Genomic DNA, 7500 nt, shown 5'->3' with positions numbered 1-7500 from the left:
GTGCCCCGTATCTCGGCCGGGCTTAGGGTTAGAGAGACGAGGGTTGGCTCGTTGGAAAGGGCCGCTCCGGTAGAGCAACCGACCCAAAGGGCGAGTCGATCCGAGCAAAGGCGTCCGAGCTGCGGCCGTGGGAAAATCCGCGGAGGGACCGCCGTATCTCGGCCGGGCTTGGGGTTAGGGAGAAGCGGGTAGGCTCGTTCGAAAGGTCCCCTCGGGTGGAGCAACCGACCCAAAGGGCGAGTCGATCCGAGCAAAGGCGCCCGAGTTACGGCCGTTTAAAGGTCAGGCGGTGGTACCCCGTATCTCGGCCGGGCTTAGGGTTAGAGAGACGAGGGTTGGCTCGTTGGAAAGGTCCGCTCGGGTGGAGCAACAGACCCAAAGGGCGAGTCGATCCGAGCAAAGGCGCCCGAGCTGCGGCCGTTGGAAAATCCGGGGAGGGACCGCCGTATCTCGGCCGGGCTTAGGGTTAGAGAGAAGCGGGTTGGCTCGTTGGATAGGGCCGCTCCGGTAGAGCAACCGACCCGAAGGGCGAGTCGATCCGAGCAAAGGCGCCCGAGCTGCGGCCGTGGGAAAATCCGCGGAGGGACCGCCGTATCTCGGCCGGGCTTAGGGTTAGAGAGAAGCGGGTTGGCTCGTTGGATAGGGCCGCTCCGGTAGAGCAACCGACCCAAAGGGCGAGTCGATCCGAGCAAAGGCGCCCGTGCTGCGGCCGTGGGAAAATCCGCGGAGGGACCGCCGTATCTCGGCCGGGCTTAGGGTTAGAGAGACGAGGGTTGGCTCGTTGGATAGGGCCGCTCCGGTAGGGCAACCGACCCAAAGGGCGAGTCGATCCGAGCAAAGGCGCCCGTGCTGCGGCCGTGGGAAAATCCGGGGAGGGACCGCCGTATCTCGGCCGGGCTTAGGGTTAGAGAGACGAGGGTTGGCTCGTTGGATAGGGCCGCTCCGGTAGAGCAACCGACCCAAAGGGCGAGTCGATCCGAGCAAAGGCGCCCGTGCTGCGGCCGTGGGAAAATCCGGGGAGGGACCGCCGTATCTCGGCCGGGCTTAGGGTTAGAGAGACGAGGGTTGGCTCGTTGGATAGGGCCGCTCCGGTAGAGCAACCGACCCAAAGGGCGAGTCGATCCGAGCAAAGGCGCCCGTGCTGCGGCCGTGGGAAAATCCGGGGAGGGACCGCCGTATCTCGGCCGGGCTTAGGGTTAGAGAGACGAGGGTTGGCTCGTTGGATAGGGCCGCTCCGGTAGAGCAACCGACCCAAAGGGCGAGTCGATCCGAGCAAAGGCGCCCGTGCTGCGGCCGTGGGAAAATCCGGGGAGGGACCGCCGTATCTCGGCCGGGGAAAGGGTTAGAGAGACGAGGGTTGGCTCGTTGGATAGGGCCGCTCCGGTAGAGCAACCGACCCAAAGGGCGAGTCGATCCGAGCAAAGGCGCCCGTGCTGCGGCCGTGGGAAAATCCGGGGAGGGACCGCCGTATCTCGGCCGGGGAAAGGGCTAGAGGCTCGCGGGTAGGCTCGTTCGAAAGCTCCCCTCCGGCATAGCGACCGACCCGAAGGGCGAAGGCCCCGGACCCGAGGCGCCCGAGAAACGGCCGTGGGAAAATCCGGGCATAGACCGCCGTATCTCGGCCGGGGAAGGGGCTAGAGGCTCGCGGGTAGGCTCGTTCGAAAGGCCCCCTCCGGCGGAGCGACCGACCCAAAGGGCGAAGGCCCCGGACCCGAGGCGCCCGAGATACGGCCGCGGGAATTTCCGCGAGCTTCGACCGGACGTATCTCCGGCGGGCGGGGTCGCACGGACCCGAGGCCGGGCTCGTCGGAAAGCCCCGGGACGGACCTTTCGAACGAGACCGGCCGCGCGTCCGGGCGACCTCCGAGGCGGACGCTAGGGGCGCCGGAGCCCCGGACGAGCGAAAATTCCGCGACCACCCGCCCGTATCTCGGCCCGGGAAAGGGCCAGAGACTCGAGGGAGGGCTCGTTCGAAAGCTCCCCTCCGGCATAGCGACCGACCCGAAGGGCGAAGGCCCCGGACCCGAGGCGCCCGAGAAACGGCCGTGGGAAAATCCCGCGGGGGTAGGCCGTATCTCGGCCCCGGAAAGGGCTAGCGACGCGCGGGTGGGCTCGTTCGAAAGGCCCCCCGCGGAGGAGCCACCCACCCGAAGGGCGAAGGCCCCGGACCCGGGGCGCCGGAGCAGCGCGGTAACGAAATTCGAATTTTCGACCGGAAGTATCTCGGGCCCCCGGGGTCGCACGGACCCGCGGCCGGTCTCGTCGGAAAGCCCCGGGCGAGACCTTTCCGACGAGCCCGGCCCCGAGTCCGTAGGACCTTCCCCGGCCGAGATACGGCGCCCGGCAGTTCATTGGCCGATATCTCGGAAACGGGGCGTCGTAGACGCTCCGTGGTATTGGTGACCTTGACGATGCCGGGTCAGACGAGTCGGCCGCGGGCACGGGCCCGGGGGCGCCGGCCGCCAGAGTCGGGTGGCTCGCGCACTTCCAGGCGGGCCGCTCGCGCACCTCCAGGCACCCCGACCCACTCGCCGAGGCCGACCGAGGTGCGCCGTCCCGGCCGCGGACCGGTCGGGGTCCCCTCTCGAAAGGGCAGTAGTGTGAACAGGTGCCATCGGGTATATAGGGGAAGGGGTCCTCTCGAACCAGGCCTTCGAACCCGCGCGAGCCTAGCCCGGCAAGGCTCACCCTCCCCGGCCACGGGTTCGGCCTCCGTCCCCCTGGAGGTCCGGCACCTCCAGGGTCCCCGACCCTGCCTCCCCTGCCCGAGGGGAGGCCTCCGAGGCGGGCCTGACAGGGCGGCCCTCCCTCCTGGAAGTCCGGTTCCTCCAGGGTCCCCGACCCTGCCTCCCCTGCCCGAGGGGAGGCCTCCGAGGCGGGCCTGACAGGGCGGCCCTCCCTCCTGGAAGTATGGTTCCTCCAGGGCACGCGTCCCTACCTCCGTAGCCCAGATGGGTGACTCCGAGGCGGGCCTGACAGGGCGGCCCTCCCTCCTGGAAGTCCGGTTCCTCCAGGGCACACGTCCCTGCCTCCTTAGCCCAGAGAGGTGACTCCGAGGCGGGCCTGACAGGGCGGCCCTCCCTCCTGGAAGTCCGGTTCCTCCAGGGCACACGTCCCTACCTCCGTAGCCCAGATGGGTGACTCGAAAGCGGGCCTGACAGGGCGGCCCTCCCTCCTGGAAGTCTGGTTCCTCCAGGGCACACGTCCCTGCCTCCTTAGCCCAGAGAGGTGACTCCGAGGCGGGCCTGACAGGGCGGCCCTCCCTCCTGGAAGTCCGGTTCCTCCAGGGCACACGTCTCTGCCTCCTTAGCCCAGAGAGGTGACTCCGAGGCGGGCCTGACAGGGCGGCCCTCCCTCCTGGAAGTCCGGTTCCTCCAGGGCACACGTCCCTGCCTCCTTAGCCCAGAGAGGTGACTCCGAGGCGGGCCTGACAGGGCGGCCCTCCCTCCTGGAAGTCCGGTTCCTCCAGGGCACACGTCTCTGCCTCCTTAGCCCAGAGAGGTGACTCCGAGGCGGGCCTGACAGGGCGGCCCTCCCTCCTGGAAGTCCGGTTCCTCCAGGGCACACGTCCCTACCTCCGTAGCCCAGACGGGTGACTCGAAAGCGGGCCTGACAGGGCGGCCCTCCCTCCTGGAAGTCTGGTTCCTCCAGGGCACACGTCCCTGCCTCCTTAGCCCAGAGAGGTGACTCCGAGGCGGGCCTGACAGGGCGGCCCTCCCTCCTGGAAGTCCGTTTCCTCCAGGGCACACGTCCCTACCTCCGTAGCCCAGATGGGTGACTCGAAAGCGGGCCTGACAGGGCGGCCCTCCCTCCTGGAAGTCTGGTTCCTCCAGGGCACACGTCCCTACCTCCGTAGCCCAGATGGGTGACTCGAAAGCGGGCCTGACAGGGCGGCCCTCCCTCCTGGAAGTCTGGTTCCTCCAGGGCACGCGTCCCTGCCTCCGTAGCCCAGATGGGTGACTCCGAGGCGGGCCTGACAGGGCGGCCCTCCCTCCTGGAAGTCTGGTTCCTCCAGGGCACACGTCCCTACCTCCTTAGCCCAGATGGGTGACTCGAAAGCGGGCCTGACAGGGCGGCCCTCCCTCCTGGAAGTCTGGTTCCTCCAGGGCACACGTCCCTACCTCCTTAGCCCAGATGGGTGACTCCGAGGCGGGCCTGACAGGGCGGCCCTCCCTCCTGGAAGTCTGGTTCCTCCAGGGCACGCGTCCCTACCTCCTTAGCCCAGAGAGGTGACTCCGAGGCGGGCCTGACAGGGCGGCCCTCCCTCCTGGAAGTCTGGTTCCTCCAGGGCACACGTCCCTACCTCCTTAGCCCAGATGGGTGACTCGAAAGCGGGCCTGACAGGGCGGCCCTCCCTCCTGGAAGTCTGGTTCCTCCAGGGCACACGTCCCTACCTCCTTAGCCCAGATGGGTGACTCGAAATCGGGCCTGACAGGGCGGCCCTCCCTCCTGGAAGTCTGGTTCCTCCAGGGCACACGTCCCTACCTCCTTAGCCCAGATGGGTGACTCGAAATCGGGCCTGACAGGGCGGCCCTCCCTCCTGGAAGTCTGGTTCCTCCAGGGCACACGTCCCTACCTCCTTAGCCCAGATGGGTGACTCGAAAGCGGGCCTGACAGGGCGGCCCTCCCTCCTGGAAGTCTGGTTCCTCCAGGGCACACGTCCCTACCTCCTTAGCCCAGATGGGTGACTCCGAGGCGGGCCTGACAGGGCGGCCCTCCCTCCTGGAAGTCTGGTTCCTCCAGGGCACACGTCCCTACCTCCTTAGCCCAGAGAGGTGACTCCGAGGCGGGCCTGACAGGGCGGCCCTCCCTCCTGGAAGTCCGGTTCCTCCAGGGCACACGTCCCTACCTCCTTAGCCCAGATGGGTGACTCGAAATCGGGCCTGACAGGGCGGCCCTCCCTCCTGGAAGTCCGGTTCCTCCAGGGCACACGTCCCTACCTCCTTAGCCCAGATGGGTGACTCGAAATCGGGCCTGACAGGGCGGCCCTCCCTCCTGGAAGTCTGGTTCCTCCAGGGCACACGTCCCTACCTCCTTAGCCCAGATGGGTGACTCGAAAGCGGGCCTGACAGGGCGGCCCTCCCTCCTGGAAGTCTGGTTCCTCCAGGGCACACGTCCCTACCTCCTTAGCCCAGATGGGTGACTCGAAAGCGGGCCTGACAGGGCGGCCCTCCCTCCTGGAAGTCTGGTTCCTCCAGGGCACACGTCCCTACCTCCTTAGCCCAGATGGGTGACTCGAAATCGGGCCTGACAGGGCGGCCCTCCCTCCTGGAAGTCTGGTTCCTCCAGGGCACACGTCCCTACCTCCTTAGCCCAGATGGGTGACTCGAAAGCGGGCCTGACAGGGCGGCCCTCCCTCCTGGAAGTCTGGTTCCTCCAGGGCACACGTCCCTACCTCCTTAGCCCAGATGGGTGACTCGAAAGCGGGCCTGACAGGGCGGCCCTCCCTCCTGGAAGTCAGGTTCCTCCAGGGCACACGTCCCTACCTCCGTAGCCCAGAGTGGTGACTCGAAAGCGGACGCGGGAGGGTGTACGTGGCGCACCCCCAGGCCGAAGAGAGGTCTCGTGAGCGGACGCGAGGGTGTACGACAGAAGGCCTGGAAGTCTCTGACTTCCAGGGTCACCGACCCTACCTCATGAGCCCGAAGAGGTGACTCGAATGCGGACGCGGGGGTGTACGTGGCGCACCCCCAGGCCGAAGAGAGGTCTCGTGAGCGGACACGAGAAGTACGACAGAGGGCCTGGAAGCAAAAGCGGGTGACTCGTGCACTTCCAGAAAAGGCAAAAGCGGGTGACTCGTGCACTTCCATAAAGCCGAAAAGAGGTCTCGTGAGCGGACACGAGAAGTACGACAGAGGGCCTGGAGGTAAAAGCGGGTGACTCGTGCACTTCCAGGGTCTCCGACCTTACGGCGCCTTCCGACGCGGGCGCCTCCTCCCGGACGAGCCACGGGAAGGGCCCCTTCTCTCAAGGGGCGGTCGTTTGAACAGGTGCCATCGGGTATATAGGGATGGGTGCCTCGAAGTGGACCTCCAGCGTCCTCCCTCCCTGCGACAGATCCCAAGAAAGGTCTGTGCGCGTCGGTGTGCGATGAACGAAAAACCGTTAAAAGAACTGGAACGGTTGGAACGGACGAAGGGCGTCTGATGTGAGGCAGCGCCCCGGGCGAGTGTCGGCCGAAGGCTCACAATTAAAGAGCTCATACCCGAAAGATGGGAAAAAACGATCCGCCCTGGATCATCAAGGCTAATGCCTAAAAACTAAAGCTACCTTGGGTGATGGAACTCGGCTACGGCCGCAAAACGATCCGCCCTGGATCATCAAGGCTAATGCCTAAAAACTAAAGCTACCTTGGGTGATGGAACTCGGCTACGGCCGCAAAACGATCCGCCCTGGATCAAGGCTACGGCCTAAAAACGGCAAAAAAAGATCCAAAAGTCCCTGGATCAAGGCGCTTCGGCTTAAAACCTGTGAAAAGATCCGCCCTGGATCAAGGCTACGGCCTTAAAACTGCTCAAAAGATCCGCCCTGGATCAAGGCTACGGCCTTAAAACTGCTAAAAAGATCCTAAAGTCTCTGGATCTAGGCTACGGCCTCAAAGACACACGTGTTGTGAGAAAAGATCCGCCCTGGATCTCCAGGCTACGGCCTCAAAGGTTCGACCCGACCATATATGCTCAGACACGGGCGAACACAAAAGCGTAACAACCCCTGTTGGAACCGTCGAAGGATCTCGGCGTCGGCCGTAAAACGGAAACCCCCCGGTCGTCGGTACGCGTGTGGCGGTCGAGGGCCCCCGGCCGCCGGTCGGTCGGCGGGCGCGTGGATAGGTCTCCCGAGCGGTCAAGGAGTCCCGGAAGCCGGTCGGGCGAGCGGCCGGCCCCGGGGCACCCTACCCTCTCGGGCGCACCGACCCCACGCGTTTCGTCTCGGTCGGCGTCCGGGGTTCCGAGACACCCTTATGTATCTGTGTGACAGACGGAGTGGCACACCGTCTGCGGCGGGACAGGGCCGCCGACCGCGATGGAAGTCGAGTGTGGCGGCTTCCAGGGTCCAAGACCCTATAGACGGACGGAGTGGCGACCCGTCTGCGGCGGGCCAGGGCCGCCGACCGCGATGGAAGTCGAGTGGGGCGGCTTCCAGGGTCCAAGACCCTACAGACAGACGGAGTGGCGACCCGTCTGCGGCGGGCCAGGGCCGCCGACCGCGATGGAAGTCGAGTGGGGCGGCTTCCAGGGTCCAAGACCCTACAGACAGACGGAGTGGTGACCCGTCTGCGGCGGGACAGGGCCGCCGACCGTTACGGAAGTCGAGGGGGACGGCTTCCAGGGTCCAAGACCCTATCTGTGTGACAGACGAAGGTGCATCGTCTGGGGCGGGACAGGGCCGCCGACCGCTATGGAAGTCGAGTTGGGTTGCTCGTGAACTTCCAGGGTCCAAGACCCTCTCTTCGTGACCGACGAAGGTGCTCTGTCTGGGGCGGTACGGGGCCGCCGACCG

This window comes from Paramisgurnus dabryanus, unplaced genomic scaffold (genome assembly GCF_030506205.2).
Source record: "Paramisgurnus dabryanus unplaced genomic scaffold, PD_genome_1.1 h2tg000276l_1_40796__unordered_in_group15, whole genome shotgun sequence".
Classification (NCBI taxonomy): Eukaryota; Metazoa; Chordata; class Actinopteri; order Cypriniformes; family Cobitidae; genus Paramisgurnus; species Paramisgurnus dabryanus.
The sequence above is the reverse complement of the archived record's forward strand: the minus strand, read 5'-3'. Positions refer to the sequence as shown.